This window comes from Dipodomys spectabilis, unplaced genomic scaffold (assembly GCF_019054845.1).
Source record: "Dipodomys spectabilis isolate Male_0828 unplaced genomic scaffold, ASM1905484v1 ptg000095l, whole genome shotgun sequence".
NCBI lineage: Eukaryota > Metazoa > Chordata > Mammalia > Rodentia > Heteromyidae > Dipodomys > Dipodomys spectabilis.
The window spans coordinates 15,055,695-15,082,325 of record NW_024870772.1 but is presented as its reverse complement, the minus strand read 5'-3'; positions in this window follow the sequence as shown (position 1 = coordinate 15,082,325).

Here is a 26,631-nt window from a genome sequence, read left to right as displayed (position 1 = left end):
CTTCTCTCTTTGTTTGTCCATACATACATAATATGCATGAAAACACATATTAAACAAATACATATAAAACAAATTAAAAATGCACATTCACACTTCATATATGACACTACACATACATATGTAAGAGTTCAATTTTTGATTACAGTAGACTTCTACTTTAAGTGCCTTCAAGTAATAACATTTGCAATTGTTCTTGGTTGTATTTATCTTTAATATATAAATGCATCCACATTAAAAACAGTGTATTATAAGGACAGATAACAATAAATTCACTGAGTGCCTCTTATTTTTTAATGTTATATGTTAATTAGGATACAACAAAATTAAATCTGAGTTGCTCTGTTAAAACTTACAAACCATTTAAATGGAAGAAATCCAAGGAGTTTTAAATAATTTTTCAAAGATAATCCTTATGGGTGTTAGAATGTTGGGCAAGAAGGTATGAGAAATTGAATTAATTACATTTATTTTAGTTAATGCATAGAAAATTCTCCTGTTAAAGGAGAAATTACAGATTTGAGTAATTATAAAAATAATGTAGTTTATAATTTGAGACCACCATTAAGCATGATGTAATTTAACATATGTGTAGCAGATCTTTCTTAGGATTATAAGACTTCATACAAAACTTTTGAACTATCATATTTATACATCATATCGAAATAGATTTCATCATAATACTATCTAAGTTTATCACTAAGTGTAATAAAGAATTTGTTTGCTTTTAAAGTGACTTCAATGTTTTTATAGGTGCAATTTTGATAATGACTTATTTAAGGAAGTCAAAGCACAAGTAAACTGAATCATTTTCTGAGATAAAAAACTAGAAAGTATGTGAGAAAAACAATTCTTGACCTAATAATACTAAGTAAATGTTTTATTTTTCCTCTTACTAAATTAGGAAACAAGCAAAAGGTATTGCCAAGTTTTCTTCTTCTGATTCCATTATTATTATATTACATGATTCTACATCATTTAGTAATGCTTAGCAAAAAGTACTGTGGCAATATATTTAGTGTTGTTTAATTCGAAGCAGGTTTATAATAATTAGTTTTATCACACTTTCCTCTAATACAATTATAATTAATTGTTCTTTTAGATTATTCTCTGTAGCTCAGTGAAAACTTTACATAAGAAAAAGCTTTTCAAGGAATAAAGTTATATTCCTCAAAAATATTATTTTGGAAAATTTAGATGAAAAAATTGCATATTACATTATTCATTTCTTATTCATACAATCAAGTTATATGATTGAAAAGCCTCAGAATTTATTAATTTGTGAAAATAAAAGTCTATGCACATCCAACATTATCACCTCTTTATTCTTCATTTCTTCTATCATTGACATCAATTTATTTTCTGTCTATACAAATTTGGTCATGTTAGGTACCTTATACTAGATAAATCCTTCTGTAATTATATTTATGTGACCTGTCTATTTTTCTTAATATTATAGCCACAGGGTTCATTCATTTTGTATCCAAACTGAGTCTTGTCTTTCCTTTTTAAGGATGAATAATATATAATTCATTTCATTTATTATTCAATGGAAGAGCAACTTTGTTCTAAATAATGTTACTATGAATGGAGATTTACAAATACTGCTTTCAGAATTATTTCCAATTGAAGTAAGTATAGTGCAAAGTATTTGAGTTTGTATTTTATTAAGAAATTGTAGTATTTTTTCTATATTGAATATTTGTTTTACATGCTCTTCAACAGTACACAGGCATTCTAATATTTTTCAATCATCAATAAACACTCATTTCTCCATTGTTTCAAACGTGCCTTCTATTGGTTATTATGTGCTATTTCAGTATAATCTGCAATTTCACTTGTTTAAACATGACTGTCAAAAACACCTACTCAGCTACATATTGACCATTGTATACTTGTTCACTGGAGAAATATCTGTTTTAAAATTGAGCTGATTGACTGAAGGATATTTATGTGCATATATTTATTTATATTAGTAGTTGATATTTATGAGTTCTCTATATACTGAATATTAATCCCTCATGAGATATAGCTTGTAAGTATGTTTTTCTATTTTGTAAATTGCTTGTATCTCTCTTGATTGTCTTTGTATGCACTTCTAATTTTCATGAAATCCAGTTTTTCTATATTTTCTTTATTGCCTATGTATTTCCATAATATTCCTATTTAATTAATTTGTGTATTTAGATACCATGAGTAAATGGTTTCTAAATGTTAATTCTTCAAGTAGTAGAAATAAAAATATCAAAAAGATGTAGGATGATGTTCACTTCACCAACTCATTCTGCACTTGTTAATAAAATACATGACAATTTGGATCTTCTTGGGATTCTTTTTTTGGTGCAGACAGGATGTATTATTTAAAATATTTTTGAAATAAAATTCAGTTGTAATTTCAGATTCTGATAACATTATATGCACATCTCTTCAGAATTATTTTTGACAGAGAAATCAGTAGTGCATTTGTTTGATATGACCTTCTATACCCTCTACTTTGTTTGTATAAGTGAAATTTGTCTAATTATTATTTCTATATGAATTCTACCCTTGGACATATTAACTCATAATTTTATTTGAGCTATTTTCTTGACCTTGATTTCAACTCTTAAAGGACAGTCTTTGGTGTAGCTTACATTCAAATTTTAGAACCTTCCATTTTCTAATTTCCCAGGATATTTTTAAATTCTGATAGGATATAATGATTTGTGTCATTCATCCTACCTACACATTCATGATATGTTTATGGAATAATCTGTACTTCTGGATTCTTCTGTAGGTTAAGCATGTCATTTCACTCACTTAGGTAAAATGACAGAAGATTAACATATCATCACTCATTTTAAATAAGTGTTTGAAATGTTAGGTTTCCTTTGTGTAGTAATATGCAATCTGCATTCTAAAAAAGTGACAAAAATCAAGAAGTTGTTGAAGCTGTGGCTGGATTATTATTGTAAAGTCTTTAAAGACTATGGAGGTTGTCACATATTTACCACATTTTGGTCACTAGATTTGCTGGAATCTGAAAGCATCTCTTTTACAGAATTAGAGGAAAATATATTACTCAAGTCACACACTAAAATAATGAACTAAGTTGAGTACTTCAGTCGCAAACTTCTTTACACTGAGAAGATGACCTAAAATAGGAGGTAGTATTTTGGCTATGAAAATTTGTCCCCATTTTAAAACCAAATGACTTATCTTCCTCAAGTTGTTTATGTTTAAACATTTTAACAATAATAGGCCTATTAGAACAATGGGTGTATTTCAAGTTGAAGTTCTGCTCAGTAAAAGCAACTTCAGTATGAAATGGCCATCTTGATCATTTTGTTTTTAATACCTGAAAAAGGAAAGGGTGCCAAATTTATGCCAAGTTAAATATCCTGTGAAGTTAAGGTTCAGATGAAGCTTTAGCCATCCATCTATACCTGGTTAGAAAAGAGAGAGAGAGCATGACAGAAACAAGAAAGATAGACAGATGGATAATTAGAAAGGAAGAAGCAAAGAAGGGAGCAACAATACTTGATAAGAAATGTACTCATTACCTTGCCCATGTAACTATAACCCCTTTGTACGGTATTTTCACAATAAAAAATTTAAAAAAGAAGGGAGACAAAGGGAAGAAAAGAGGAAGGGAGCCATAGCTGACATGAATTTGTATTCACATCAAGATATTGGTTAAGTCTGAGTCCCACAAGCTTTTCTGCATTAGCTTGCCTAGAAACAGATTCCTCCTTGTGTCAGCCCCCAGAACAGTTAAGACTTCAAGTGTGAGCTGCAGAACAGATGTGGTTTTATAATATTTTAAGAAGGAGATGATGATATGTGTTCTATGTGGGCTAATATCTCCTTTCATGCTTAATATTATTCCTACCATTTCATATCATTGATGCTAGATTTGACATCTTACATCAGCTTCTTACATTATTTTCAGAAGACTGAATATTTTCCTATAATGCAGAAATAAAGTAGAATGCCAAACTTTGAAAGTTGACACTTTTGAGTCTGGAGGAAGATGGCAGAGGAGAAGCTGGGGGCTAAACAAGTTCTCTCATAGAAACAAGTTTTAGTGTTCCAGTGAAAAGCCCAAAACTAGAGTGGCACACACACCAAGTGTGCCATCATAGTACAGAGAGTTGGGCCAGAGAGGAAAAATTCAAGTAGTTAAGGAGACAGATTTGAGAACTCACTGGTGTCAGTGGTGGCAACAGCAGTGGCTGCTGTTGCAGCCACCATATCAACAGACAGAGCCCAGGACTAAGACACGAGAGACTATGCGAACGGATTCTATTCACTACCAGCAAGAACAGACAAGGAGCAGAAATCTTCATCCTGTTGACCACAGATAGTCGCAGACCAGGGATGGCCCAGAAACAAAGGGAAAGGGGGAAGTACCATGCAAGACATCCTCACTCCTTCTCACCACTACCTACCCTCCCCAACCACTGGAGAAGAACTCCATCTTTGATACTGACAAAGACTGGGACAGAGCAGCTAGCCTGTAACTTAGGCCTTGGAAGAAGACAATAGGAACCATACAACAGGTCAAAGGAACCTGACCTGTGGGGTTCAGCTCCACCCAGGAGAAAGTTGCCCTTCCCAGGCAGAGAAAGCTCTGTCTAAGGAGGAGTGATTTTCACTGCTAAACAGAGCCAGAGGCTGCCCAACCCACTGTAGCACAGGCAGCAGACTTAGCTACAGGAACGTAAAAGAAAAAAACAATTGGAAACTCAGTAAACATACATCCTTAGAATGGTTCCAGGCTGGGATGTGTGAGCGTCTCAAGAGCTACCCCTTAAGGAAAAGCTACTGAATGCTGACAGGCCTCAACCCTACCCACAATCTAGCCCCATCACATCAACTCCAAGCTAGAGGAAATAGCCATCTTACTCAATGTACTCAAAGCAGATCACCCTCCCAGTGAACTAGCCTGGGAGGAGGATCATAAAATTCCTGGTAAGCAGAGCTTCCTTCTGCCTGCTCAAACAAACTGATTTAGGAAACCAATCAAGCTACAGGAAAACAAAACACCACAAGCAAACCAGAGCCACCAAGAGACTGTTTAGGGACACAGTGGAGACACAAGATCCCCAGCCACTCTCCCCCTCAAAAAAATGGAAGAATTCTCTTTTCTACCTCTTTTATTTTTTCAGTCGTGGGACTTGAACTCTGGGCCTGGGCACTGTCACTCAGCTCTTCAGCTCAAGGCTAGTGCTCTACCAGTTGAGCCCCAAGGCCACTTCTTGTTTTCTGGTGGTTTACTGGTGATAAGAGTCTCCCAAAGGCCTAGTGCCAGTGGCTCACACCTGTAATCCTAGATACTCAGAAGGCTGGGATCTGAGGATCCCAGTTTAAAGCCATACTAGACAAGAAAGTCTGGGAAACTCTTATCTCAAATAAACCACCAGAAAACAGGAAGTGGTGCTGTGGCTCAAGTGGTATAGCACTTGCCTTGAGCTAAAGAGCTCAGAGACCATGATCTAGCCCAGAGTTCAAGCCCCATGACCAACCAAAACAAACAAAAAAAAAGTTTCACAGATTTTCCTGACTGGGCTGGCTTTGAACCTCAGTCCTCAGATCTTAGTCCACTGAGTAGAAAGGCTTACAGTCATGTGCCACCATCACCTAGCTTTTCATTTTATTAAATTGTTTGCTTTTTTATCATTTCTATTTTAGATTCTTTTTTCTTCATTTAATTGCTGTTCTGTTCATCCTCAGATATATACCTGTTTTCAATTATTAAACCTTATTTTTCATGTGTGCCTACTTCATTCAGATATCAATTACCCAATTCACAAATTCTCAGCCTAATTCCCTTAATTGTATTATTATTTCTTATACTTATTTTTAAGTGCTTCATTTTTAATTTTTTTTAGTTTTCCTTTTTCAGTATCTCTCTTCTCCTTTACTTCTTTTTCCTCTCTCTGAATTTAGGTCTTGGTTATATTCCTTCTATCCCTTTGTCTTCCCACATTCCTCTGAACTTATTTTCTCCTCAAAATTCTCCCTCAAATTATTAATTTCAATTTTACCGACTTCTCCTTCGATTTTCTTAATCCATTGATCCCTAGTTGTTTGTTGGTGAAATAGATTGTATCTGTTGAACTAGATTGTATATGTGTCCATTTTCACTGTGCCAAACAATTTGTGCAACTATAGAGCTCTGGTTGATGCTTGCCTTAAAATACTGTTCAAGTGTGGAATTAGCTTTGCTTTCACTCCCAAATGGGCAAAACAAGATAGAGAAACACAAGAAAAATAGCAAGTCCAGGTATCTCAATTCCCACAAATAATGATCAGGCAACAGTTCTCAAAATGATTCATAAACACTACTGCTAAACTTGCTGAATGAAAAGTTTGAAAGTCTGAAAAGGACTCTCTATAAGCATGATAGGGAAATCCATGAGCATGATGAGGCTAACCAAATATTAAAACAGGAATTTCGCCAGCATGAAGAGGTTAATCAAAGATTAAGAGAGAAATTGTGTGAGCAGGATGAGAATAAACAAAGATTAATAGAGGTATTCATCGAATCTACAAACAGAAAGCTGGAGGAATCCATGGAGACCACAAAAACAATGCTGAATAAAGCCCAAAAGAGGGAAAGGGAGTCCTGTAAAATTATAACCATCAACTAAAGGATTTCAGAATGAACACTGAGAACCGAGGAGTTAAAGAAGTCCATATGAGATGTAAAACAAAGCTCCAACAAAGAATTTGAAACTATCAAATGTGACCAATTAGAAGGAAAGAAAGAAAAAAAACCACACATACACAGTCATGACAATGGCTTTTCTATATGCCAATAAGGAGAAGAGTGAAGTTGACATCAGAAAGGCAATTCCTTTTATAATGCCCCCCCCAAATTAAATACCTAAGAGTTCACTTAACTAAAAAAGGGAAGGACTTCTATGATGAAAATTTTTTAAAAAGCTGAAAAAGGAAATTAAAGCAGAAATAGGAAGTAGAAAAACCTGCTATGCCCCTGGATTGGGATGATTAACATAATGAAGAAAGCAATACTGCTAAAAGCTACCTACAAATTCAATGGGATACCTATCAATATCCCAACTTCTTTTTTAAATGAAAGAGAAGAAGCAATCCAAGACTTTATATGGAACAATAAAAGACCCCGAATAGTAAAAACATTCTCTAGCAGAAAGAACAGTGCTGGAGTAATAGCAATACCAAATTTCAAACATTACTACAAAGCCAAGTAATTGAAATGGCTTGATACTGGCACAAGAACAGACCTTTCTACCAATGAAATAGAATTGAAGACCCAGAAATGAACCCACAGACCTATATATCGAAGATTAGTTGTAATCTTCGATAAGGGAGCTAAAAAATAGAGTGGAAGAAAGACAGCCTCTTCAATAAATTATGCTGACAAAATTGGTTAAATACCTGCAGAAAATTAAAGCTTGATCCTTATATATATATTACCCTGCACCAGAATCAACTCCAAATGGATCCAAGACCTCAAAGTCAAAGCAGACACCCTGAAAACATTACAGGAAGGAACAAGAGAAACTTTACGGATCCTTGGCACAGACCAAAATTTTCTTAATAAAGATAGCAAATCCAAGAAAGGTTGGACAATGGGATTGCATGAAAATGCAGAGCTTCTGCATGGCAAAAGACATAGCTACCAAGATAAATAGAAAACCCTGGATTGCGAGAAGATCTTCACTATCCATACAATGGACAAGGGTCTCATATCTCAAATATACTTAGAACTCAAGAAGTTAAATCCTCCAAAAACAAATTCTCAAAGAAACAACCACCCTATCAATAATTGAGATAAAGATTAAAGGGAGGAGTTCCGGGAAGATGGCGGAGGAGAAGCTGGAATCTGAACAAGCTCTTGCATAGAAAACAGTTTCAGAGTTCCAGTGAACAGTCCCAAGCCAGAGAATCACACCAAGCGTGCCATCACAGGACAGAGAGTTAGTCAAGAGAGGGGAAGCCAAGCAGACACATCTGAGCAGCTGCCGCTGCGGCGGCAGGGTCGCAGCGGCGACCACCGCCGTGGAGGCATACCTGAGACGCAGTCCGGGACGAAGGAGCCAGACGCAGCGGTGGAGCGGATTCTACTCAACACCAGCAAGAACCGACAAGGAGCGGACAACTTCATCCTGCACTTTGCAGACCAGAGACGACCCGAGATCCATGACTCCGCGTGAGTAGAAGCCCCACTTCCTCACTCCTCTGGGAGCAGAGGAGGGAAGGCCACCCCTCCCCCCCCAGCACCGGTGATCTCCATCTTGGATACCGACAAAGCTCGGAGGAGCGGCTAGCTCCAGCTCAGGCCTTGGAATAGAGCTAGACATTTGGCAGGTCACAGGAACTTGGCGGTGAGGTGACCTCACAGACTCAGTTCCATCCAGGGAGGGGTCGCCCAGCTCAGGCACCAGCCACTGGAGTGGCTCTCCTTGCTGGGTGGCCAGAGCCAGAGGCTGCCCCTCCCTCTAGCAGCCACCACAATCAATTGAAAAACAGAAACCCTGAGAATGGCTCCAGGCTGGGTGCTGTGAGTTTTTTTTTCACAAAATAGCCCCAGGGAAAAGCTACTGTTCGTTGAAAGGCCTCAACTCTACCCAGAACCTAGCCTCATCACTGCATCCCCCTCTTTTGTGATTCTCAAAGCAGATCACCCTCCCAGTAAACTAACCTGGGAGGGGGATCTCAAAATCTTGGGTAAAGCAGAGCATTTTTCTGCCTGTTCCAACAAACTGACTTAAGAAACCAATCAAGCCACAGGACCTCAAGCTGACCAGAGACTCCAACCAGACTCTGGTTACAGACAAAAGGGAGATACAGGACTCTTCCCACCCCTCCCCCCCCCAAAAAAAAAATCAAAGAACTTTTTTTTTTCTTCTTCTTTTCTTTTTTTCTTTTTCTTGTTTTGTTTTTTTTTTTCATTTTTTGTTACCTTATATATATATAAAAATTTTTTTTTTGCTTTTCTAAAACTTTTATTAATCTTTAATTTTTGCCTCTTCTGAAAAAATAATTGTTTTCCATTAACTTTTTTTTTTTTTCTTCTCCTCTTATAATTTTTATTTTAGGAATATGTGAATGTGTGTTTTCTTTTCTTTTCTTGTCTTCTTTCTCTTTTTCTTTCATTCTTAATTATCTTTTTGTTTTTTTTTCTAGCTCTAATGAACTTCTGATCTTTTCTTCTCACTTTCCTATCCTTTCCATCTTTTCCTCTTTGTTCATCTTTATGTGACTTAACTCTCGTCCTGCACATCCTCAGATAAACCCGTAGTTAACCAGTAGACCCTATCCCCCATTGTGTACACACTTAATCCACAAACTTATTACTCAATTCAAAACCTCTGAGACTTAAATTCACTAATAGCAGTACTTTATACCTATACAATATTTTAAGCATTTTTTTAAAGTTTTTCTCATCTCCTCTATGTCCCTCCCTTTCTCTCAACATATTCATATTCCTCTATAAATAGATGGTCTTTTAATCTCTAAAATAACATTAATTTTTACGTTTCTATTTTTTTTCTGGTCTCTTTTCATTCCCCTTTCCCTTCCTTCTTTTTCTCTCTCTCTCTACTTACATCCTACCCAACCTATTTCCTGCATTGTGATTAGGACATAGTTAACTCTCCCTGTGCCTCCCCACACCAATCTATTCCTATTTTTTACCCATATCTCTTCCTAACCCTAATAATTTCTGGCTTTCCAAATTCTTCTCTGCGGTTCGAAGTCCTTTAACATATAGTTGTTTGATGTCGAATAGATGTATCTGTTGAACTAGATTGTATCTGTAGACTATTGACTGTACAAATGCAAACTTTGGTTGATGGTTGCCTTAAGATAGTGTTCTAGCACAAAACTGGTGCTATCTTCATCTCAAATGGGCAGAGTAAGCCGGAAAAACACAAGAAAAATGGCAAATTCGGGTATCTCAATTCCCAATCCTGATAATCAGGGGTTAGAACAGATAATGAATAATCCAGAAGAGAGTTCCCAAACAGCTCTACAAACACTGGTGGCAAACATGATAAATGAAAAGTTTGACAACGTACAAAGGACTCTGTATGAGCGTGATAGGGAGAGAGAGGAGGCATCCCAGAAGTTTATACAGGAATATCATAAGCGTGAGGAAGCTACTCAAAAACTGATACAGGATTTGCGTGAACAACTTGAGAATACTCAAAGAGAAAGGGAGGAATGGCGTGAGCAGGCTGAGAACTCTCAAAGAGATCTGCAGGAATCCCAGGAACGGGAGGAAGCAAATCAAAGAGTAATACAGGAATTGAGAGACCAGGTAGAGAACACACAAAGATCACTAAAGGCATTCATGGAATCCATTAACAAAGAGCTGAAGGAAGTCAGGGAGACCACAAAGGGAATGCTGAATGGAACCCAACAGAAGGAATGGGAGCCCAAAGAAACCATAACCAATCAACTAAGTGATTTGAGGACAAACACTGAACACCAAATTAAGGAAGTAAAGAAATTCATACAAGACGTAAAACAGAGCTTCAACAAAGAACTTGAAGCCATCAAAGCTGACCAACTAGAAGGAAGAGAGATAAAAAACAAAGTAGAGAGTCTTGACAGCAGGTTAGACCATGCAGAAGATCGAATCTCAGGGATTGAAGACAGCCTAGATATTATAGAGAAAGAACATACAACCATACAAGACAAGTCCAAGAAATATGATAGATCTATCCAACACCTGGAAGACACCATCAGAAGGCCTAATCTAAGGATAATGGGTGTAGAGGAACACCTAGAAACAGAAGTTAATGGTCTAGGAAATCTGTTTAACAGGATCCTAGCAGAGAACTTCCCAAACATGCAAAAAGATAGGCCTGTCCAGATACAAGAAGCCTTTAGAACCCCAAATAGACCAGACCAGAATAGGACATCCCACCGTCACATTATAATCCACACAGGATCAACTCAGAACAAGGAAAAGATCCTTAAAGCTGTCAGGGAGAAAAGGGTAATCACTTATAAAGGGAAACCAATTAGAATCACCTCAGATTTCTCAGCAGAGACAATCAAAGCAAGAAGAGCCTGGAATGATGTATGCCATGCCCTAAAAACAAACAACTATCAACCAAGAATACTGTACCCAGCTAAACTCTCCTTCATAACTGAAGGCCAAATAAAAACCTTCCATAGCAAAGAAAAATTGAAACAATACATCTCCACCAAACCAGCCCTACAAAAGATTCTTAAAGATGTCCTACACATAGAAAACCAACAAGACCGCAATAAAGGCCAAGAAACTGCACCCAAACTGAGAATCCAAGAACCATAGGAAGAACCCAGTTTTCGCAGCCCCCAAGAAGGTAGATAACATGGCAGGAACTCCCAAATACCTCTCAGTCCTATCTCTTAATGTTAACGGACTGAACTCTCCAATCAAGCGACATAGACTGTCTAGTTGGATTAAAAAACAAGACCCTTCTATCTGCTGCCTGCAGGAGTCACATCTTGCCCATAAAAACAAACACATTTTCAATGTTAAAGGCTGGAACAAAATCTACCAAGCAAACGGACCGCATAAACAGGCGGGAGTTGCAATCCTAATATCAGATAAAATAGACTTCAAATTAAAATTCATGAAAAGAGATAAAGAAGGTCGCTACATACTAATTAAAGGATCTCTCCTTCAGGAGGATATTACAATTCTAAATATCTATTCGCCAAACAATGGAGCACCCAAATTTATCAAAGAAACACTACTTTCCCTCAAATCCCATATAGATCCAGAGACATTAATCGTTGGGGATTTTAACACACCACTCTCCCCACTAGATAGATCAACTCGGCAAAAACTCAACAGAGAAACCGCAGATCTAAACAGCTGCATAGATCAACTAGACTTAACAGACATTTACCGAACATTTCACCCAGCAGCCTCAGAATACACGTTTTTCTCAGCAGCACATGGAACGTTTTCTAAAATAGACCACATTTTAGGCCACAAAGCAAACTTGTCTAAATTCAGAAACATTGAAGTTATACCTTGCATTCTCTCTGACCACAAGGGAATAAAGTTAGAACTCAACATCAAAAGCCACCAAAGAAAGTCCGGTATCACATGGAGGCTGAACAACACACTGCTGAATCATGAGTGGGTCATGGAAGAGATTAGAAAGGAAATTCAAATGTTCATGCTATTCAACAAAAATGAACACACAAAATACCAGCTCCTCTGGGACACAGCAAAGGCAGTACTCAGAGGCAAGTTTATAGCTCTGAGCTCCTACATCAACAAATTGGAGAGATCTGAAACTAACAATTTAATGACACATCTAAACCTCCTTGAAAAAGAGCAGCAAGATAAACCCCAATCCAGTAGACGGAAAGAAATAATCAAAATTAAATCAGAATTAAATGAATTAGAATCCAAAAAAACTATAGAAAGAATCAACAAAACAAAGAGTTGGTTCTTCGAAAAACTTAACAAAATTGACAGACCCTTAGCAAATCTTATCAGAAAAAGAAGAGAACACACCCAAATTAATAAACTCAGAGATGAGAATGGAAACATCACCACGGAAACAACCAAGATTCAGAACATTATAAGGGAATACTTCTCAAAACTTTATGCTAATAAGTTTGAGAACTTGACAGAAATGGACCTCTTCCTAGCAAATATTGACATGCCAAAACTAAACCAAGATGAGGTAAACTATCTTAACAGGCCCATATCAAGCACTGAAATAGAAACAGCAATAAGAGACCTCCCAGCTAAGAAAAGTCCAGGACCAGATGGTTTTACAGCGGAATTTTACAAGGCCTTCAAAGCAGAGCTCACACCAATTCTCCTCCAACTCTTCAATGAAATTGAAAGAGAAAGCTCACTACCGAACACATTCTATGAAGCCATCATAACCCTCATCCCAAAACCAGGCAGGGACTCATCAAAGAGAGAGAACTATAGACCCATTTCTTTGATGAACATTGATGCAAAACTTCTCAACAAAATTTTGGCCAACCGACTTCAACAATTCATCCAAAAAATCATACACCACGATCAAACAGGATTCATTTCAGGGATGCAAAGCTGGTTCAATATACGCAAATCAATTAATATTATTCATCACATCAACAGGAGCAAGAATAAGAACCACATGGTTATCTCAATAGACGCAGAAAAAGCATTCGACAAGATCCAACACCCCTTTATGATGAAGGTTTTGGAAAAATTAGGAATCCATGGAACATTCCTCAATACAATAAAGGCTGTATATGACAAACCTACAGCCAGCATTATACTCAATGTTGAAAAACTAAAGCCATTTCCTCTTAACTCAGGAACAAGACAAGGATGCCCACTCTCTCCACTTCTCTTCAATCTAGTATTAGAATGCCTAGCTACAGCAATAAGACAAGATGCAGACATAAAGGGGATCCAAATAGGGAAAGAAGAAATAAAACTCTCCCTCTTTGCAGATGACATGATCTTGTACTTAAAGAATCCCATAGACTCCACTCCCAAATTACTCAAGCTGATTCAAAACTTTGGCAAAGTAGCAGGTTATAAAATTAACCCCCAAAAATCAACGGCTTTTCTGTATGCCAACAATGAGAAAAGTGTGGCTGAAATTAGGAAAGCAACTCCATTTGTAATAGCCCCACAAAAAATAAAATACCTAGGAATTAACTTAACTAAAGAAGTGAAGGACCTCTATGATGAAAACTTTAAAATCTTGAAAAAGGAAATCAACACAGAACTTAAAAAATGGCAAAACCTCCCATGCTCCTGGATTGGAAAGATTAACATCGTGAAAATGGCAATACTTCCCAAGGCTATCTACAAATTCAACGCAATACCTATCAAAATTCCACCCTCATTCTTCAAGGAAATAGAAGAGGCAATCCAAAAATTCATATGGAACAATAAAAGACCCCGAATAGCAAAAACGCTCCTCAACGGAAAGAACACTGCTGGAGGAATATCAATACCAAATTTCAAACTCTACTATAAAGCCATAGTAATCAAAACAGCTTGGTATTGGCATAAGAACAGACCTCAGGACCAATGGAATAGAATTGAAAACCCAGAAATGAACCTACAGACCTATAGCCATCTAATCTTCGATAAGGGAGCTAAAACAATAGAATGGAAGACAGACAGCCTCTTCAGTAAATGGTGCTGGCAAAACTGGTTAACTACATGTAGAAAACTAAAGCTAGATCCTTATATATCACCCTGCACCAGAATCAACTCCAAATGGATCAAAGACCTTGAACTCAAAGCAGACACTCTGAAAACATTACAGGATGGAATAGGAGAAACCCTGGGTCTCCTTGGCTCAGGCCGAAATTTTCTGAATAGAGACCCGGAAACACAACAAATCAAAGAAAGGCTGGACAAATGGGATTGTATAAGGTTGCAGAGCTTCTGCAGGGCAAATGACATAGCTAGCAAGATCAATAGAAAGCCCACGGACTGGGAGAAGATCTTTACTAGCCATACAACGGACAAGGGTCTCATATCTAAAATATACTTGGAACTCAAAAAATTAAACCACCCAACAACAAATCCTCAAAGAAACAACTGCCCAATAAGTAAGTGGGCGAAAGACTTAAAGAGAAGCTTCTCTGAAGAAGAAAGAAGGATGGCCAATAGACACATGAAGAAATGTTCAACATCCCTAGCCATAAAAGAAATGCAAATCAAAACAACATTGAGATATCACCTCACTCCAGTTAGAACAGCAAAAATCAAGAACTCTAACAACAACAGATGCTGGAGGGGATGTGGACAGAAAGGAACCTTACTTCATTGTTGGTGGGAATGTAAACTTGTTCAACCACTTTGGAAAGCAGTATGGAGGTTCCTCAAAAGACTCCACATAGAGCTCCCCAACGACCCAGCAATCCCACTTTTGGGCATTTACCCAAATGATCACAAACAAGGCCACACTAAAGCTACCAGCACAACTATGTTTATTGCAGCATTATTTACCATAGCTAAGACATGGAACCAACCCAGATGCCCCTCAGTAGATGAATGGATCAAGAAGATGTGGTATATATACACAATGGAATTCTATGCCTCCATCAGAAAGAATGACATTTCCCCATTTGTTAGGAAATGGAAAGGCTTGGAAAAAATTATATTAAGTGAAGTAAGCCAGACCCAAAGAAACATAGGTCCCATGGTTTCCCTTATTTGCAATATCTAGTATAGGTATGAGTCAAGCGGAAAAAGTCAGATAATGTGATGTTAGGAAAACAAAACCTCAAATATGTATTTTAATGTTTTTGTTTCTTTCATGCATGTGTTTCTAACGCATTTATAAGATTATTTCCTGGTTGCTTTGTATGTCCCTCCCCCACAGTGTAACCCCCGCTTTCACTATATTTGATGTCAGTATAACATGTGGAGGAGATGGGGACAAACAAGTCGTTTAAGGATTCAGGTGGACCTGTTGCAACAATGAGAAGTACAAAATGTCATGTCAAAACCAGCTTTACAATGTCGGTGGGGGGGGGGGGGAAGGGGGGTACGATTGGTTGGGAGGGAGGGGGGAGGCCGGGAAGGGAGGTGAAGGGTAAACAAAGGAGGAGGCTGCAATGCTTGGTAAGAAATGTATGCATTATCCTGTCCATGTAATTGTAACCCCTCTGTACAGTATGTTCTCAAATAAAATAAAATAAAATTAAAAAAAAAAAAAAAAAAAAAAGATTAAAGGGAGAATTCTCTGACCAGGAAATAAGAATGGCCATCAGACACATGAAGAAATGCTAAACTTCTCTAGCCATATAAAAAATGCAAATCAAGACAACATTGAGATTCCACCTCTTCCCAGTTAGAATGGCTATGCCCCTCCCCCACAGTATAACCCCTGCTTTCACTGTATTTGATGTCGGTATAATTTGGGAGGAGAAGGGGAAAAACAAGTCGTTTAAATAAGGATACAGGTGGACCCGTTGCAACAATGAGAAGTACAAGTTGTCATGTAGAAAACGAACTTTACAACTTTGGAGGGGAGAGGGAGGGGGGAATGGGGGGGAGGCTGGGAAGGGATGGGAAGGGGAAACAAAGGAGGAGGCTCCAATGCTTGATAAGAAATGTACTCATTATCTTGCCCATGTAATTGTAACCCCTCTGTAAAGTATTTTCACAATAAAAAATAAATTAAAAAAAAGGAAATGTGGTATATATACACAATGGAATTCTATGCCTCCATCAGAAAGAATGACATTGGCCCATTTGTTAGGAAATGGAAAGACTTGGAAAAAATTACATTAAGTGTATAAACTTTTAAATGCTTTTAGGAACTCATTTTATGTATGTGATTTAACCCTACAGATACTGTTGGTATAATAAAACTTTTACTTATTATCCATTGATTCTTTTCTGCCTTCCTAAGTTCAGTTCTATACGTTTATTGATTGGCTGAAGTTCTTTTAGCCTTCTGGTAGCAGTATTGCACAGAGCTCAGTAATGAGCAGGCCCAGTTCTCTCAGAGGCAGATCTAACACATCAACTGACAAACGGAACTAATGTGACATGTGATGAAGGACTTCAAGACTCTACCAAAGGCTCAGAATTGAATGAATTGTGAATGAGATCATCAGAAGAAGTTTCCAGGGATTTGGAAAACAGAAGGAGGAAATTTAGATATATAAATTTCTTAACATACAGACTTCAACATTAGAAACAGATTCAGAAAAACAACACAACAAAAAACCTAATTTTACCGCCTCCTAAATTATATCTTTGATCTCCATCTGAATAAGTTTAGTTTTCTAAGAAAAATATCTACATGTATTAGGTGTTACTCCATCTCTTAATCCCATTACCTAACTACCCTAAAATTAAAGGTTAGATGAGTCATCTAATGTTAAAATTTACCAAGCACATCTTACACACAACTTGATTAGAGTTAGAGTAGTACACTAGTTTGTACTACCTAGACTTTGCTCATCTCCCTCCTAGATCTGCTACTCAATAACTGAAATGGGTCAAGGCCAAAATGTCATCGATGAACACATGTGCACACAGCCTTTTCCAGGATGAATTTTATAGCAGTTTCTTACTACAGACATGAAGAGAGGTGAGTGCCTTAAGGTCATGAGAGGTTCATAAAGCAGATCTGAGGGGAGCTCACAAAGAAAGGAAAGGGGGGAAACAAAGAAGAAAAAGTAAAAGAAAAAATAACCTCTACTGTTGACACATTACTTTTTATATAGCTGCATATTTCACCTAATTTGTAAGAGGTTCTGGCTTTTAATGATTTTAAACTATGTTTTTTGCCTCTGTATCACTTTCCAATAAAATCATCGAATTTAATGTCCTCTCAGGGTATTCTGACAAGACTGGGGTCTCTTATGAAAGACATAAAGTAGAAATATTTGTTATGGGGCCTGTTCTCTTTTCCTGTTAAAGCTGCTCTAATGGACTAAGTGAAACTAATGCCTGTACTTGAATCCCTCGGGCAAGATTGCACCTTTATTTCTGTCAAACTCACTATTCTCTTGCTAGTTTCATGCATTATTTTTTGTCTGTATTCTCTTCATTTTCCTAGAACTTATTCATAAGTGTGGTTCATTCTATTTCCTTCTGGCTCTGGTTTTTTTTAATTGTCTTATTTCAGCCTTTCCATCTATTATTTTTTTACCCTATTGTTATATAATTCTTATCTTTACCTATGTTTATGTAGTTTTTAGTATATTTTTTCTATAATTATTTTTTATTATTTTGTTCTGTGAGTTAGTGTTTTTACTTCTCCTATTTTCCTTCTTATTTAGTGCTTTCATTACTTGATCTGTGTTATTACTTAGTTTTATTCAGGCAGTTTTTTCTCCATTAGGTTCAGCCTTGTATACTCTCCAAGAATACAGAACAAATTTTAATATTTGGAGGACTTATATTTGTACATTGAAACTACCCTATCTTTCTGTGCTTGTTCTCTTTACTTTTTTCAAGAAAAAGTACCCAATGAAAGAAAACTTCCCATAACCCAATTACAGTGAAAACTCATAAGGTAAATGGTAATATAATCCATGACAAATTAATACATTGCCTTTGTTCCAAATTAATAAACGTGTTTATCAAGCATAAGGAAATGAGGAAGAAAACCTTAACACTTAAATTTGAATTACATACTATCTACAGCAAGATCTATAACAAGATATATAAAAATTGGACTGAATCATTAAAATGGATCCATTCCCTGTTACTATTTGGAATTCCTGTAGACATAAACACTTTTACTACCTAGTTTTATTTTAAATGATTACTTTAACTTGATATGACTTTGCTTTGCCTACATAATTCAATCATTGCAATATCCGTGTGTGTGTGTGTGTGTGTGTGTGTGTGTGTGTGTGTGTGTTTGTATGTACAAGTGCAAGATTTTTAAGTAATGGCAAGTTAAAAGATAAACTGAAAGAAAATCTAGGATATGAAAAATGAAGGCTTGTTTCTGACACACAGAATCAAACTATTAATTATAGAATATTGTTCAACTGGTAACAACTGCTCTATTGTTAAAGTGGGCATTTATAACAATTATGCATTATTTCAAACATAAATGGAAGTAAATCATCTAAAAGATTTTATATTATACTATATAGGTAAATGGGAATTTATATTTGTCATTAATATGAGACGAGAAATACTTAGGAACCATTTGCTTAGTATTCTGTATTATTTATACCAAAAGTAAAGACCTAACATTATTTTCTGTTTCTTCAAAGTAAGATAATTTAAGTGATTCTTTATCAGGGTTTAATGTATTTTACAAATGGATATGTTTGCTGTATAATTATTAGATGAAAAATATATATCTAGGAAAGAGAATGGCATATAAGTGAACTTAAAGTGAGCTTAAGGAACTTTAGCCAGACTGGTGAAAAGTATAGATTACTTATAAATACTAAAAACATAGCAAAATTTATTAAAAATAAAACCACATTATGATTTAAGTTCAATCTTTGCTATTTCTTTCTTTTTTTTTTGTCAGTCGTGGGGCTTGAATTCTGGGCCTGGGCTCTGTCCTTCAGCTCTTCAGCTCAAGGCCAGCACTCTACTGAGCCACAGCACCACTTAACTAGTGGTTAAGTAGTGATTAATTAGAGATAAGAGTCTCACGGACTTTTCTGCCAGAGCTGGCTTTGAACCGTGATTCTCAGATCTCAGCCTCCTCAGTAGCTAGGGTTACAGGCATGAGCCACCGGCACCTGGCTTGCTATTTCTTTTAATAAGAGCCAAATTATATCTGTACAAAAATTTTCCTATAATTGGATTTTTGGTCATTCAGTCTTCAACTTATATATCTTACATTTTGGTAGGTTTTAAACAGTATGTGTACTGCTCAAAATAATACAAAACATTTTAATTCACATCCACAGTTTCATTTCATATAGTTTTCCTCATTTTTTAACATAAAAAATTAATTATTAATTATCTACAAGGAAATATTTGTAGGCCCTGAATAGTGGTTTGAGCTCAACAGAGAAAATGAAAAGCTTGTGCATGTATTATTTCATCATTAAAACTTAGCCTTCTCAATAATAATAATAATTTTAATTATTTTCATTGATCTATGCTGGTTTATTAGCAAAATCATCACTACTTAAGTACACAGAATTTCTTTACTCCTTCAATTCTGTTCTTTCCATATGATCATTTTTTGAGTATGTGATTATTTTGCTAGTTAAAGCGATGTTTTGTTAGTGTACATATTTTAAAAATAATTATTCTTATATTTTCATAAATGCATTAACATCTGATCATATTCACTCCCAATACTTTTAACCCTCATTTTTATTTTCTAACATACCTTATACAATTCCTCGTTATATTCACATTCTTTTACTTTCTAAATTCAACATACAAGAGGAAACATATTTGTGAAACTTGCCTTTCTGGGACTAGCTTAATTATTATTTTTTACATAATTACTTCCCATTCAAGAAATGCTCATGTAAATGATGCAAATCCATTTTTTGCATAGCTATACTAAACTACACTGAATATACACAGAATATTTTCTTTATGTGTTCATTTTTTAATCTGCTATGAATTGTACATGAGCACGTATGGCTGATTATATTCAATAAATACCCAAAAGAGGTGTATTTGGTTCATATGATGGTTCTATTTTAAACATTAGGAGAAATATACAAACTGATTTCCATAGTGACTGGACTAATTCTCATTCCTGTCACAGGTTTGTAAATTCTTTTCCCCCCATGTCCTCATTAGTAAAGTTTCTATTTGTTTTGTTTTGCTTTGTTTTTGTTTTCTAGATGATATCCATTGTAACTGGGAAGAGTGAATCCCAACTTCATTTTGATTTGCATTTCCCTTATGGCTAAGAATGATTTTTTTCCACTAATTTCTTGGCCATTTCATTTGAAATGTACTTCTTATTCACTTTTTATATTTCATTTTTTAAGTAATTGTACAGATATATTTCTTTATGTGCAAGTAGTGAGTTCAGTTCATTTGCCCATTACAGGTTATTTGTTCTTTTGATGTACAGGTTTTTGAGGATTTTGTATATTTATATATTCTGCTTAACAACTCTTTTTGGAAGAAAAGCTAGGAAACATTTTTTTCCTGTTCTGTAAGGTATCTGTGTAATCTGGGAATTATTTCTTTTAGTGTTCAGAACCTTTTTTAAAAAAGTTTTAATACAATACAAATATTCAGTTCTTACTATGATTTACACGATTTTATTCAGAAATTCTTTGCCTATGTGTGTGTGTGTCACCAAGATTAAGGATTTGTGTTAAAATCTTTTGTCATCTTGATGGAATTTTTACATAGTGAGGTTTTTTTTTCATGTGAATATACAATTTTCTCAGTTCTAATTTTTGAAGACTGTTTTCTCTACTACATATATTTGACATTTTGTTAATAATTACATGATTTTAGCTGAGTTAGCTATTCTTCTATTTCATCCTTCATTATGTATGTTTTGATAGCAATATTATGATATATTTGTTTCTATAATTCTCTCACATGATGACACATCAACCGTTTCTGTTTAATCTCATGATTACTTTGGCTGTCAAGGGACTTTATATTTTCATGTAAATTTTAATGTAACTTCCATGTTCCTACAAAGAATGTCACTGGGATTTGGGAGGTCATCACATTGAATGTGTAGATTACTTTCAGTGGTAATTATTTTTTTGTTTTCTGTCCTAGTAGTGTGAGTATATACTTGTTGAGTATAGACATTACTACTTAAGCCATGTGGCTTTTACATATTAATAATATGTTATAATATTTATATTATATATTAATATATATTATGTATATAAAGAGAGAGAGAGAGAGAGAGAGAGAGAGAGAGAGAGATGCTCTTGATCCATGAACATGGCATGTCTTTCCATTCTCTGGAGTCATATCCAATTTCTCCTCCAATGTTTTATAGTCTTGATTTTATATGTCTTTAAGTCTTTGGTTATGTTTATTGCTAAATTCTTTTGAGTCTATTATCTGAATGAGATCATTTTTTCTGACTTATTTTCTTTGGGTACATTGTATAATAACTATTTTTATGTAGATATTATAGTCTTCTATTGGAGTCTGTAGAATTTTAGGATGTAAAATTTTGTCATGTACACATAGGGAATTTTGATTTTTACTTCTTCCTTTCCTCTATGAATCCTTTAGTATTTCTTTCTTGCCTTGGCAAATATTTCAAGTACTATATTGTACAAAAAGGGTGAGAATCAATATATTTGTTCTTGATTTTAGAATAGATGACTTTATTTCCCAATATTCTGCATGACATTAGCTACTGATTTATTATATGAAACATTATGATATTGAGGTTGCTCCTTAAATTCCTAGTTACTTCAGAGCCTTTATCATGAATGATGTTAAATGTTGAAAAAGGCTTTTTATCTGTTTTTTTATATGATCCAGTGACATTTGTCCTTGGTTCTATTTGTGCCAATATTAAACTCTTATCGTTTGCATATTTTGAAGTATCTTTGAGATTGTAATTTATGACCTTTTAAAGCATGCTGTTGATCTCACTTTGCAAGAATTTTACTGAGGAATTTTGTATATATGTTCACAGAAATTGGCTTATAGTTTTCTATCAAGAGAGCTCTTGGTTGCTTGTGCCCTTATCCAGTTTTATATCAAGGTAATAAGTGCATTATTAGATTCATACAATGAAAATTAGAAGTATTATTTGCCTTTCAATTTTGTAGACTAGTTTTTTCTTTAAAATTCCAGTAGTCTTCAGCAGTAAATGACAAGTTTTCTCAAACTGAAGCACCTTTGATAGTACAGCCTATGTCATCCTCCAAAAGAACACACACACACACACACACACACACACACACACACACACAAACAATCAGTTTCTTGAAGCAACAAAAACACTAAAGATAGTTTTTCATGCATCTAGCTAAGAAGAGAGGTCTTTGGAATTTGGAGACATTCAGGTGTTTTCTCTCTCTGCCCCATCCTTGAACATAGAATTTGATAAGACTCATTTTAACATGATTTCTTCCAAAACAGAACCCAGAAATCTCTTCTCTTGCTACAGCTCTCCTCTCTTAAACTACAATTCTCTTAATGATCATTAACACTCTTTTTCTGACAAACTTTTAATATATATCTAATCTTACTAATTGTATGTAGAAATAACTATTTTGGGAATGAGTTGTAGACTTCATTTTAGCAATTCCAAGATTTGCAAAACAGCTCCCACTACACAAGAGACAACTACTTGGGATAACCATGTGATCAGCCTCTGCTTTGAAAAAAAAATAATAAAATTTTGGTGTCTTCCTATTACTATTCCCTTAACTGCATCCCCACCCCTACCTCTCCACACATTCTGAGTAACAGTTGTATTTTTTAATAAGTTTTTTTTATTGTGAGAATACGGTACACAGGAGGGGTTACAGTTACATGAGCAAGGTAATGAGTACATTTCTTATCAAGCATTGTTGTCTCCTCCTTTGTTTTCCCCCTACCACCCCTTCCCTCCCATCTCCACAATTACACACCCACCCACCTCCCCCTCCCGCCAAAATTGTAAAGTTTGCTTTTCGACATAGCATCTTGTACATCTCATTGTTGAAATGGGTTAACCTGCATCCTTGTATAAACAATTTGTATTTCCCTTCTCCTCCAAAAATTATACTAACATCAAAAACAGTGGAAGTATGGGTAACACTGTGGGGGAGGGACATAGAAAGCAACAAACAAATCACATGGTACCTTATAAATACTAGAAGCAGTATCAAGAAAGAAAAAAAAATACTTGTGATCTTATCTTGGGGTTCATTTGGATTAACATCATCTTATCTGACCTTTTCTGCTTGTCTCAGACATATACTAATTATTGAAAATAAGGGAAACCATGGGACCTATGTTTCTTTGGGCCTGGCTTACTTCACTTAATATAACTTTTCCTAAGTCTTTCCATTTCCTAACAAATGGGGCAATGCCATTCTTTCTGATGGAGGCATAGAATTCCATTGTGCATATATATATATATATATATATATATATATATATTACATTTTCTTGATTCATTCATCTATGGAGGATCATCTGGGTTGGTTCCATCTCTTAGCTATGGTATATAATGCTGCAATATACATAGTTGTGCTGGTAGCTTTAGTACGGCCTTCTTTGTGATCATTTTCGTAAATGCCCAGAAGTAGGATTGCTGGGTCATAGGGCAGCACTATGTGGAGTCTTTTGAGGAGCCTCCATACTGCTTTCCAGAGTGGTTGAACAAGTTTACACTCCCACCAACAATGCAGTAGGGTTCCCTCTGTCCACGTCCCCTCCAGCATCTGTTGTTATTAGAGTTCTTGATTATAGCCATTCTAATTGGTATCTCAATGTTGTTTTGGTTTGCATTTCTTTTATGGCTAGAGAGGTTGAACATTTCTTCATGTGTCTATTGACCATTCTTATTTAGTCTTCAGAAAAGTTTCTCTTAGTGATTTGAGAATAAACACTGAACACCAAATTAAGGAAGTAAAGAAGTTCATACAAGATCTAAAACAAAGCTCCAACAAAGAATTTGAAGCCATCAAAGCTGACGAATTAGAAGGAAAGGAAATAAAAAACAAAGTAGAAAGTCTTGACAGTAGGTTAGACCATGCAGAAGATCGAATCCAGGGGATTGAAGACAGTCTAGATAATATAGATAAAGAACATAGAACTATCCAAATCAAATCCAAGAAATATGATAGATTTATTCAACATTTGGATGACCATCAGAAGGCCTAATCTGAGGATAATGGGTGTAGAGGAGCACCTAGAGACAGAAGTTAATGGTTGTATTTCTCAGCATTTGATTTATGTAGGTAAAGCAGTTATCAAAAGAATGTATGAGGAAGTTTGTTTTGTTTAAAAAATTAGCGCTATTTTTAAGCTGGCTTTGAAAGTAATTTTAAAGTTATTTTACTGTAAAAATGCACTTTGTTGATGTAAATATAGTAGAGCATATAATGGAATCCTAAAGTAAAACATATGTTTTATATGAACATTAATATTGTACTAACAGTGAAAAAATAATTTAAGGTTGCAAAATCAGAAGTAATATATGCATTTGTATACTGGTAAATACTAGGCTACAAAACTCTGTATAAGCAAATACTGTAATATATTTGAGTAATGATGGTAACTGGAAAGCACGACATAATATACAATAAATTTGAATGAACTTATATACAACACATGCAGACAAGGTAAATGTGAGTGAAAATTTATACAAAATAAGAAGCAAAATATAATAAATTTTAAAGAAATTTCATGTGGTTAGCCTTACTATATGTAGACAAACAAATATTTCAATAAAAATATACTTAAAATGCGTACAAGTAATGTATTGAAAATAATTCTAATGCACATTCACATTCAATAAACCCAGAAATTGCTTAATATGGGCTTACTACAAGCAGTAAGAAGGATATAAATCGATCTTCATTAGTAGCAAGTGTTAAGGAAAGCTATCATTTTGGGACTATAGGCAAGAGGACCCTTTAAAAAATGATGGCCAAGGTTTTGGTCTTCATTTCCAAAATCTAGAACATCCTTTAGGCAAAGAAACACTCAGGGTGCCATAAAGACAGAACAAGTAGTATCCAGTCACGTAGTCACATGATTTTTTTTTTTTTTGTAAGCAGGAGCGGCTGTGCCTCATACATGGAACCACTTGTAGACTGTCTTCTCTATTCCTTAAACTCTTTTATTTATTATCTAGATCTGGAGCTGGTACTGAGGGAGTGTCACTCAGACTCTGAATAGATATTTGTGTTTGTCATGTAGCAGTTTTGTTGCAACATGTAGTTAATTCCCTTTCTCCTGCATGTGAGGAGATTCCTGATTTTAACACTTTCACATGATATAATTATTCTGTCATTTATTTAGTATTGTCAATGTTCTCCATTCAGATTTTGAAACGTTGCAAATATCTCAGACAAACAAATAAACACCCACTTGACTAGTGTTTTGTATGAGTACCAAAAACTTATATCTTAAGGCTTATAACCTAGGTTATTATATAATAATAGAAGAGGAGAACTGCCTCTCTATGCCTGACTATACCTTTTGTGTTTTTTTTCTGTTGCCAGAGTGAAAACAATGATATTAAAGAACCACTAAGCCTGAAAATCTCCAAGAGATTAGAAGGATATTTATGCTGTCAATTAGGATGAATTCTTTGGCTACCTTTTTCAATTTTACACATCTTTCAGTATCAGTCACTTCATTGTTATCATTTTCAGTTTACACAAGCATATATTCCTTTTTTTCCATTTTAATATTCTTTGGCTTTTCTCTGTAAGATACACAGCTATTCTTTTTTTCATCTTCATTACTCAAATCATCAATGTTATAATAAGCCCTAAATCTGCTCTGTATCAATAGATTTCATCAAATTTCACTTTATTAGCATGCTTGGTAAGTGGTCATGGACAGTCAGAGAGAACATGTTAAACAAACATAATAATAACATGTCCCATTTCATGTTATTCCTATACTTCCTGAGTCTGACTTGGTATTACTCTCCACTGGTCACTAGTAAAAATCTGTCAACTATGGACATAGAGGCTTAGCTCATCCAAATTATTGGCAGAGTACTAAGCCACAGTTAAATTCATGGGAAGTAGCTGAGTAAATATTAATGCTGAGAATATATTAACTGCCCTGCCCTCTAGCATCAATCACAAAATGTGGAATTATGTTTACTACTGCTTTTTACTCTGTGGCTTGAGCCTTCACGCAATGTATGCCAAAAAAGTGGAAGGGACTTCAAATGTTCTCTTTAGAACTAACTTCAAAGTATTTTATGTGACAAGATTGTTGAATTATTTATTTCCATTATCTATTAAATACATTTATTTCACCAGGTAAACAAGATTCCATATTAATAATTGTGTGTACCTTGTATTATGGAAAAAATGTTACTTTACAGAGATGTATTCTCTTCTGTTTCTTGGAGAGAAATGAGCAGGTTATTACTGGTGATTCATAGGTAACACCTGAGAGATGTAAGCAAAGACTGTCTAATTTTGCTAGTAGAATTAAATTTCTTTGATAAAGTAATAATTAACAAGTGGTGATGAGAATGTGTTAAATTCAATCTAATGCTGAAATCATTGGAGTAAATTTGAGAAGATAAAGAATACATA